At 32.5% G+C, this 11,350-nt stretch overlaps 1 long non-coding RNA gene across 1 annotated transcript; it reads right to left on the bottom strand.

The window, feature by feature from the left end:
- Positions 1 to 989: 989 nt before the first annotated feature.
- On the bottom strand, positions 990 to 2,312 carry LOC132800270 (uncharacterized). The gene is made up of 3 exons (XR_009635243.1): positions 1,832 to 2,312; positions 1,542 to 1,580; positions 990 to 1,192 (listed from the first exon to the last, which is right to left on the bottom strand). It is a non-coding gene; the product is annotated as an uncharacterized LOC132800270 (long non-coding RNA).
- Between the last annotated feature and the right edge of the window lie 9,038 nt (positions 2,313 to 11,350).

Genomic DNA, 11,350 nt, shown 5'->3' on the forward strand with positions numbered 1-11,350 from the left:
CATCATCCTAAACACACCTTGGCTGATGAGCATGCGAGACACACCAAAGTGAGCGTGGCAACACCCAACATTGTAGACAGCATGTATTGAAAGGCGAAGAACTTTGCTAAGACTATTTGTTTGGTTGCTGTGGAAGAGAAGCAAAATATTCAAAATTTTAAACAAACTTCCCATTCTATAAAATGGAACCAAAATAGAATAACTGCTGAAAAAGAGAAGTCAGAAACTACAAAATGCATTTTTCATCTACAATATAAGCATTCTCAAGCAACTTAACCAATAATGTAGAAAAGGCAACCAGTATTCCATGGGCAACTACATCTAGATGTTAGTTGGAAATATGAAATTTTACATACCAGAAAAGGTTTTAAGGGAAAATAATAAACTGAAAGAAAAGGAACGAAGAAAAAGTGAGAGGAAACAAAATAAAATTTTTCCCTACTGCAGCAATTTGGGAAAGAAACATGCAAAATTCCTGCCAGTCTCAGTAATCTAAACTACTTAATGTGAGAATAATGGAGGAATAGGAACTATAATCGATGGCTAATGCGAGACCATAGCCGTAATAAACTGTAATAATTCAGAATTAACATTGAAGCTATACAACAGCAAGAGCTCAAGAAAACACCTTGGTAGGATTGTCTCCGTAATGTGCAACAGCAAGAGGAACAGCTTCTCGATTAAGCCCTGAAGCAATATATTTGCTCGAAGTGCCCTGAAATAACAAAAATGTTGACTTAATACCTTAGCATTTGAAAGCTAATTTTAAGAGACAGGTCAGTTTCAAGAAATCACGAGAAGTAATTATTTGAATTAGTAAAGCAATTGGAAAGCTTTTACTAATTATTCATTTTGCATCAGCGATGTAATCAGAAAATTTTATTTATTTCCATATCAAAGACTGACTAGACACATGGAAAACTACTTAATGATACTTATAAGATGAATCGACAATAAAATGCAAATTTCATGAGTCTTCAATACACTTAAAAGAACCTTCACAAACATCAAAACAGAGGAGACATACCACTGAAGATGCTGATGACGTAGTCCTAGCTGGAAGGTTTTCCAACCCAAGCCTGCTCCAATTTTGGTTTTCTTTCTCTGCTTCAGCTATAACTTTTCTCTCAAAATCAAAATCATATTGGAAATTACTGTGGGGTATGTCACCTATTTGTGGTAGTAGTTGAGGCTGAAAAATAGGCAATTAAAACCAAAACCAAATCATATTATACACAACATATTGCGAGATAAAAACCAACTAGATTATGCAAACACCTGCACAAGCGTTCAATTTCGAAACAAAATATGAAACACAGGAAAACAATGGTTTAAATGACTTACTTTGCAGTAAACATGAAAAGAGTGAATATTAAAATTATATGTACTACAACATAAACATACTTTTCCCAATTAAATTTCTAAACATTTGAAAAGCAAAACAATGATTTGAATGATACTACGCAGTATTACATAAAACACAGGTCATGATCCCGACTAATATAATGAAGTTCTAAAATAAAAGGAATAGGATATCTTACTGGTGGAGTGATTCGATATCATCTTGGATTATCAACTTCCTGAATAGAAAATAAAAAAGAACAATAACAATAATTAATCCTAAACATGGCGTGTTTGACATTGAAACAAAGTTTAACTGGTTGAAAATTCGAATCCTTCTAACTTCTAGGGTTAGGAATTCATAAGTATTTGGCTCTAGCGAGCTATTTCAACATGCTTTACGTATATCAGTATATGTTTTTTTCTTTTCTGCTTTTCCTTCTATATTGTTTTAGGTACTCGTACTACACGATCTGGGGAATTATTTTACCTGCAGAGCTTGGGACTTGGGAGGGCGACGAGTGGTGGCGAATGGCGATCGGCGAGAGGGCGACGAGTGGACTGGGTCCGGTGCCGGCGGTTGTTCAAGTGGTGGCGTTGCTTGGGAGTTCAATCGGGTGGTGGCTGGCCGGAGGATGCTGCCTGCGAGTGGCGACTGGCGACGCGAATGCTAGGGCTTCAATTTCGTTTTGTGAGAATCTGAGATTGTGTTGACTGTTGAGTGCTCACTGTTGTGTATTGTGTTTTCATCTTGAAATCCAACGGTGGTAATTAGATGGTGAGAGATCAATGGCTTACAAAATTTCATAGAAATAATTTAATGAAAATAATTTTTGCAAAATGGCTCTTTGGGTATGAAACGGTTCGGTTCGGGTTGGGTGGGTTAAAATTCCTTCCAACCCGTAACCCGAACCGAAAATCTAATATTTTTATATGTATAACCCGACCCAAACCGACTAAACAATAAAAACCAACCCAAACCGACCCAAATTCTTCGGTTTGGTCGGGTCAGGTCGGTTTTTGCCCACTCCTAGGCCAAATGACTTATATGTATTGATACAGGAAAAATTGGTTAAAATAGTGTTAGGCGACGCATTATTTAAGCAATGCGTCGCCAAATACATGAACAGGCGATGCATTCTTCAACAAATGCATCGCCTGCTCTTTTTTTTTTTTTAATTTTTTTCTTTGAACATTAAAAAATAAATAAAATCAAATTAGGCCCATAACAAGAATTGAACCAGGACCTCCTACACTATCAAGAAACGACCATACCACCAGGCCAAATGACTTATATGTATTGATACAGGAAAAATTGGTTAATATAGTGTTAGGCGATGCATTATCTAAACAAAGCGTCGCCAAGTACATAAAAAGGCGACACATTCTTCAACAAATGCGTCGCTTGTTCGTTTTTTTTTTTTCAATTTTTTTAAACATTTAAAAATCAATAAAATCAAAATAGGGCCATAACAAGAATTGAATACAAGACCTCTTACACTCTTAAGAAATCACAACACCACCAGGCCAAATGACTTATATGTATTGATGCAGGAAAAATTGGTTAATATAGTGTTAGGCGATGCATTATTTAAACAATGCATCACGAAATACATGAACAGGCGACGAATTAACAAAAAATGCATCGCCTGTTCTTTTTTTTTCAATTTTTTTTAAACATTTAAAAAAAATAAAATCAAAATAGAGCCATAACAAGAATTAAACCCAGGACTTCTTACACTCTCAAGAAATCACCACACCACCAGGCCAAATGACTTATATGTACTGATACAGGAAAATTTGGTTAATATAGTGTTAGGCGACGCATTATTTAAGCAATTCGTCGCCAACCACATGGACACGCAACACATTCTCTTTTTTCTTCTTCTTTTTTTTTTGTTTAAACATTTAAAAAAAAGAAAAGAAAATCAAAATATGGCCATAACAAGAATTGAACCTAGGACCACCTACACTATCAAGAAATCACCACACCATCAGGCCAAATAACTTATATGTACTAATACAACAAAAATTGGTTAATATAGTGTTAGCCGACGCATTATTTAAACAATGCATCGCCAAATACATGAACAGGCGACGCATTCTTCAACAAATGCGTCGGGTGTTCTTTTTTTTTGCCAATTTTTTTTAAACATTTAAAAAAAATTAAAATCAAAATAGGACCACAACAAGATTTGAACCCAGGACCTCCTACATTCTTAAGAAATCATCATACCACCAAGCCAAATGACTTATATGTACTTACACTGCAAAACTTGGTTAATATAGTGTTAGACGACGCATTATTTAAACAATGCGTCACCAAATACATGAACAGGCGGCGCATTCTTCAACAAATGCATCCCCTGTTCTTTTTCTTTTCAATTTTTTTGTTTAAACATTTAAAAAAAAATCAAAATAAGGCCATAACAAGAACTGAACCTAGGACCACCTACACTATCAAGAAATCACCACACCACCAGGCCAAATAACTTATATGTACTAATATAACAAAAATTGGTTAATATAGTGTTAGGCGACGCATTATTTAAACAATGCGTCATCAAATACATGAACAGGCGACGCATTCTTCAACAAATGCTTTGTGCGTTCTTTTTGTTTTTTCAATTTATTTTTTAAACATTTCAAAAAAAATAAAATTAAAATAGGACCACAACAAGAATTGAACCCAAGACCTCCTACACTCTCAAGAAATCACCGTACCACCAGGCCAAATGACTTATATGTACTTATATTGAAAAAATTGATTAATATAGTGTTAGGCGACGCATCATTTAAACAATTGTCGCCAAATCATGAACAGGCGATGCACTCTTCAACAGGTGCATCACCTATTCTTTTTTTTTTTCAATTTTTTTTTAAACATTTGAAAAAAAATAAAATTAAAAAAATAAAATTAAAATAGGACCACAACTAGAATTGAACCAGGACCTCCTACACTCTTAAGAAATCATCATACCACCAGGCCAAATGACTTATATGTACTTCTACTGCAAAACTTGGTTAATATAGTGTTAGGTGACGCATTATTTAAACAATGCGTCACCAAATACATGAACAGGCGGCGCATTCTTCAACAAATGCATCGCCTGTTATTTTTCTTTTCAATTTTTTTGTTTAAACATTTAAAAAAAAAATCAAAATAAGGCCATAACAAGAATTGAATCTAGGACCACCTACACTATTAAGAAATCACCACACCACCAGGCCAAATAACTTATATGTACTGATACAACAAAAATTGGTTAATATAGTGTTAGGCGACGGATTATTTAAACAATTCGTCATTAAATACATGAACAGGCGACGCATTCTTCAACAAATGCTTCGCGTGTTCTTTTTTTTTTTTCAATTTATTTTCTAAACATTTCAAAAAAAATAAGACCTCCTACACTCTCAATAAATCACTATACCGCCAGGCCAAATGACTTATTTGTACTTATACTGAAAAAATTGATTAATATAGTGTTAGGCGACGCATTATTTAAACAGTTGTCGCCAAATCATGAACAGGCGATACACTCTTCAACAGGTGCGTCGCTTGTTCTTTTTTTTTTCCATTTTTTTATTTAAACATTTAAAATTATTTACACAATTATCGCCAAATCATGAACAGGCGATGCACTCTTCAACAGGTGCGTCGCCTATTTTTTTTTTTTCAATTTTTTTATTTAAACATTTAAAAAAAATAAAATCAAGATAGGGCCATAATAAGAATTGAACCCAGAACCACCTACACTCTCAAAAAATCACCACACCATCGAGCCAAATGACTTATATGTACTGATACAGCAAAAACTGGTTAATATAGTGTTAGGCGATGCATTATTTAAACAATGCGCCGCCAAATACATGAACAGGCGACGCATTCGTTGAAAAATGCGTCGCCTGTTAATTTTTTTTTTTCAATTTTTTTTTAAACATTTAAAAAAAAAATCAAAATAGGACCACATCAAGAATTGAACCCAAGATCTCCTATACTCTCAAGAGATCGCCATATCACCAGGCCAAATGACTTATATGTGCTTATACTGCAAAAATTGGTTAATATAGTGTTAGGCAACGCATTATTTAAACAATGTGTCGCCAAATACATGAACAGGTGACGCATTCTTTAACAAATGTGTCGCCTGTTTTTTTTTTTTCAATTTTGTTTTCAAACATTTAAAAAAAAATGAAAATAGGACCATTAAAAGAATTGAACCCAGGACCTTCTACACTCTCAGGAAATCACCACACCACCAGGCCAAATCACTTATATATGCTTATACAGCAAAAATTGGTTGACATATTGTTAGGCAACACATTATTTAAACAATGCTTCACCAAGTACATGAGCAGGCGACGCATTCTTCAACAAATGCATCGCCTGTTCTTTTTTTTTTTCAATTTTTTCGTTTAAACATTAAAAAATAAATAAAATCAAAATAGGACCATAACAAGAATTGAATCCAGAATCTCCTACACTATCAAGAAACCACCATACCACCAAGCCAAATGACTTATATGTATTGAGACATGAAAAGTTGGTTAATATAGTGTTAGGCGACGCATTTTTTAAACAATGCGTCGCCAAGTACATAAAAAGGCGACGCATTCTTTAACAAATACGTCGCTTGTTCGTTTTTTTTTTCAATTTTTTTAAACATTTAAAAGTAAATAAAATAAAAATAGGGCCATAACAAGAATTGAACCCAGGACCACCTACACTATCATGAAATCACCACACCACCAGGCCAAATGACTTATATGTATTGATACAGGAGACATTGGTTAATATAGTGTTGGGCGATGCATTATTTAAACAATGCGTCGCCAAATACATGAACAGGCGACGCATTCATCAACAAATGCCTCACCTGTTCTTCTTTTTTTTTTTCGATTTTTTTTAAACATTAAAAAAAAAAAAATCAAAGTAAGGCCATAGAAAGAATTGAACCCAGGACTTCCAACACTCTCAAGAAATCACCACACCGCCATGCCAAATGCTTATATGTACTTATATTGCAAAATTTGGTTAATACACTGTTAGGCGATGCATTATTTAAACAATACGTCGCCAAATACATGAACAAATACATGAACAAGCAACGCATTCTTCAACAAATGCGTGGCCTGTTCTTTTTTTTTTTCAATTTTTTTGCTTAAAAATTAAAAAATAAAATAAAATCAAAATAGGGCCATAACAAAAATTGAACCCAGGACTTCCTACACTCTCAAGAAATCACCACACCACCAGGCCAAATAACTTATATGTACTGATACAACAAAAATTGGTTAATATAGTTTTAGGCAAGGCATTATTTAAACAATGCGTCGGCAAATGCATCGCCTGTTCTTTTTTTTTTTTCAATTTTTTTGTTTAAACATTTAAAAATAAATAAAATCAAAATAGGGCCATAACAAGAATTGAACTCAGAACCTCCTACAGTCTCAAGAAATCACCCCACCATCAAGCCAAATGACTTGTACGTTCTGATACAGCAAAAACTGGTTTATATAGTGTTAGGCGATGCATTATTTAAACAATGCGTCGCCAAATATATGAACAGGCGACGCATTCTTCAACAAATGCGCTGCCTGTTCTTTTTTTTTTCAATTTTTTTAAACATTTAAAAAAAATAAAATCAAAATAGGACCATAATAAGAATTGAACCCAGGACCTCCTACACTCTCAAGAAATCACCACATCATCACGCCAAATGACTTATATGTACTGATACAGCAAAAAATGGTTAATATAGTGTTAGGTGATGCATTATTTAAGCAATGCGTCACCAAATACATGAACAGGCGACGCATTCTTCAACAAATGCGCTGCCTGTTCTTTTTTTTTTTCAATTTTTTTTTAAACATTTAAAAAAATAAAATCAAAATAGGACCACAACAAGAATTGAACCCAAGACCTCCTACACTCTCAAGAAATCACCATACCACCAGGCTAAATGACTTATATGTACTTATACTGCAAAAATTGGTTAATATAGTGCTAGGCGACACATTATTTAAACAACGCGTCACCAAATACATGAATAGGCGACGCATTCTTCGACAAATACGTCGCCTGTTCTTTTTTTTTTTTTTTCAATTTTTTTGTTTAAAAATTTAAAAAAAAAATCAAAAAAGGGCCATAACAAGAATTGAGCCTAGGACTTGCTATACTATCAAAAAATCACCACACCACCAGGCCAAGTGAATTGTATGTACTAATACATCAAAACTAGCTAATATAGTGTTAGGCGACGCATTATTTTAATAATAGGTCACCAAATAGATGAACAGGCGATGCATTCTGCGACAAATGCATCCCCTTTTTTTTTTCAATTTTTTTGTTTAAATATTTTAAAAAAAATCAAAATAGGTTCATAACATGAACTGAACCTAGGACCTCCTATACTCTCAAGAAATCACCACACCATCAGGCTAAATCACTTGGATGTGATAATACAATAAGAACTAGCTAGTATAGTTTTCGGTGACACAGTCTTTTAAGAAAGAGTCTCTAAATAGACTAAAAAGCGACGCATTTGTAAACAACTACGTCGCCGTGTCACGCAACCAATTTTTAACTTTTTTTTCAATTTGAAAGTTAGTTTTAGTAATTTTTTAGTTTTGTAAATATGCTTTCTTTTTTTTTTTTTAATTTGTAGATGACCCATCAACAAAACTAATTAAAGATTAAAAAAATAAAATGTAATAGGCGATGTGTTTTAATGGAATTGCGTCACCTATTCCTTCAATTATTTTTTATTTTCTATTTTTTAAGAAAAGCAATTTAATAGACTTTCAATTTTTAAAAACAAGTAAACTATCAATGACCACAAACACATGAAAGTTAAGCTCATTTAACATACTTATCTAGATAAATTGGTCAATAAATGCTTGTTGAATTAGAATTCTATATTTGGTACCCTATCTCAAATTAGGTCTTGAGATATTTTGTGTCTCGTCTATACACATATATGTATAATTGAGAAAAGCATTGACAAAACTATTTTCTATTTTTGGATCAATGGAATTTATGTTCGTTGGATTGCTACATGGATATATTTGTAGATGAACAATTAAAAAATTATTTAAAGATTATAAAGAAAATATAAAAAAATGAAATAGGCGACGCTTTTCGACCATAATACGTCGCTTGATCCCAAAATTAAAGAACAGGCAATCCTTCTTGAAGAGAATACGTCGCCTATTCTCTCAATTAACAAAAACAAAAATTTTCAAAGACATGCAAATTTTATAAAGAATAAAGGTGTACTTGAAAACAGAAAAATAAACAGTAATCTTCGATATTTTGCTTCGCATTTTTAAGAAATATTTTCAGTTTTTATTTGTAGTTGAAAAATAAAAAAATTAATCAAAGAAAAAAAATGCAATTGGGAGAAAAGGCGTGTTCTTGCCATTTTTTGAAAATTTTTGACGCGTTTTAAAATTTTTACGCGCTCCTTTGAATCCATTTTTTCTTTTTTAAAACTACATCAAGTACACTACCTAATCGATATTAGATTCGGAAGCAATCTAAGAGAGACTTGAAGAGTGAGATATTTTGGGTTTCATTTTTCATTTGCCTATGTTGTCGTTGGCCGAGAAGCTGGATTTCTCTTTGTCGCCCTCGTGATTTTTTGGTTTTCTTCTTTCTTTGTCTCCATCGTTTAGGTGAGTTTCTTTTTTCTTGACATGAGGTGGGTTTTTTTTTTTTTTTTTTTTTCATTTTAACTGCAGCTTAGGTTCATTGGGTTTTATTAATCTTGCTTTTGTAGAAATTATGTTTGTGATATTGCTTGACATTATTTTGCTAAGTTCAACAAGTATTTTATGTTGAAGATCAACTTGAATCAAGATGGTCTATTGTTTTAACTTCACCACAACATCGTATTTTTGTTGAAGAAGATGTTCTTGGAGATACAAAGATGGCTCACAATCCATTTGTCATATAGTTGCCAAGTATCGATGAAAATGATAATGAGGATGAATGTGAGAGTGACTATGTTTGTAATGACTGTGAGGGGAGAAATGTACCTCGTCAAATCTTAAGAACAATGGTAATATTCTTTAAATTTTCATTTACTAAATTACAAATTTAATAATGATTAATATTTTATTTATTTTGCATAAGTGCTAATAACTATTTTAATGTTTCCATATGCAGTATGAGGATGTAATATCGTTAACAAGAGGATGTCAACTTCCATCTCAATGAATATGCATTCATGGAAGTTTAATTAATATTAAATTTGTTATGAAAAATACAATAGCTTACAAATTATGTAAAAATATGTCAATGAGATGATAATTAATTTATTTGATAATTAATTTGTTATGACAAAATATTTATTTAATTTGGATGAAGCTAGTTTTCGTTTTTTTGTATTTTAATTATTTTTATATTTTTACTATTTTAATCACTTTTCACAAAATTTAAAAAAATAAAAAAAAAAAGGAAGGGGCGACGCATTAACAAATAATGTGTCACTAAAAGTGTCGATGCGTCGTTAAATAGGTGACTCTATTAATGCGTCGCTAAATAGGCCAACTAATGCATCGCTAAATAGTCACCTCTATTAATGCATCGGTAAATAGGCGACTCTATTAATGCGTCGCTAAATACTCACTTTATTAATGCGTCGCTAAATAGGCGACTCTACTAATGCGCCACTAAATAGTCAACTCTATTAATGCGTCGCTATATAGGCGACTCTATTAATGCGTTGCTAAAAGTAAATATGCGTCGCTAAAAACTGAAAGATAGACGACTCTCATAATACGTCGCTTGTTGTCTTATAGATTTAGCAACAGGACATTAGGTGACACCGTGCAATACGTCATTATTTATTTTATGCGACGCATTTATTGCGTCGTTTATTAACGCGATTCTAGTAGTGATGGAATTGAATAACTTTTTTATTAGTTGTTTGAGCACACCTTGCATTGATTAACAATGTCACTACAAGAAATTCACCTTTTACCGACAAATCAATATTGTCGGCAAAACATAAAATTTGTGAGTAAATGTTTTACTAGCGAAAATAAATTCTTCAGTCATTTTGTCACTTATGCCTCATCTGCAATTATATTTATTGAAATTTTTTTAATTTTTTGGGGCTAAAACTTTTGGAGACAAAAGTTTAGTTTTCTTGCCAAAAACTATTCCCAACGAATCTAAAATTGTCTGTAAAAGCTTTTAACGACAAAATTATTTTGTCGGCAATAACTAATTTGCCGTCAAATCTAATTCATTGGCAATGGTAGTTTTAGCGACGTAAAAATTTAGTCGGCAATAATTAATTTGCCGCACTATATGTTGGATAAATCTGCATTTTGTTTAAGTGGTTTGACACAAATCCCAAAACAAAAAGTGGGTGCAAATGGATTTTCACTTACCGAACATTAATATTTGTCATCAATGGTATGCTGCTGATCCTTATATTTTGGTAAGTCAAGCTCAGCAGGTTTTCTACATTGATGATCCTAAATTAGGGATCAATTGGAAAGTTGTACAAAATGCACACCATTAAAATTTGTGGGATATTTTGGAGAAGATAGAGGAGGATGATGAAGTTGAAATATCATCATTGGATGCATATCAAAAGGATGAGTCATCAAATGTTGTATGGAGGGTTGATGATGAGTTAAATGAGCTGCATCTTCAACAAGTTGATGTTGAACCATACATAGTTGAATATGTTGAACCTAATTTTACAACATTCAATGATGATAACTTTATAGATGATGGAAATGAGAATGAGATGAGTGGTGATAATTGTGTATCTGACAATGAAGATTATGTACTAATGAATGAAGACGATAATGTTTAATTAATAAAATCACTTTAAAATGCATTCCGTGAAAATATTGAATTATTATATATATTCGTTTTCTATTTTTTAGTGATGGAATATATTTGTGATGTATATTGATAAATTAAAATTCATTCATTGAAATATTGAATGAAATATTTATCTATTATTGTATTAATATGTTAACG

Source organism: Ziziphus jujuba, chromosome 1 (assembly GCF_031755915.1).
Source record: "Ziziphus jujuba cultivar Dongzao chromosome 1, ASM3175591v1".
NCBI lineage: Eukaryota > Viridiplantae > Streptophyta > Magnoliopsida > Rosales > Rhamnaceae > Ziziphus > Ziziphus jujuba.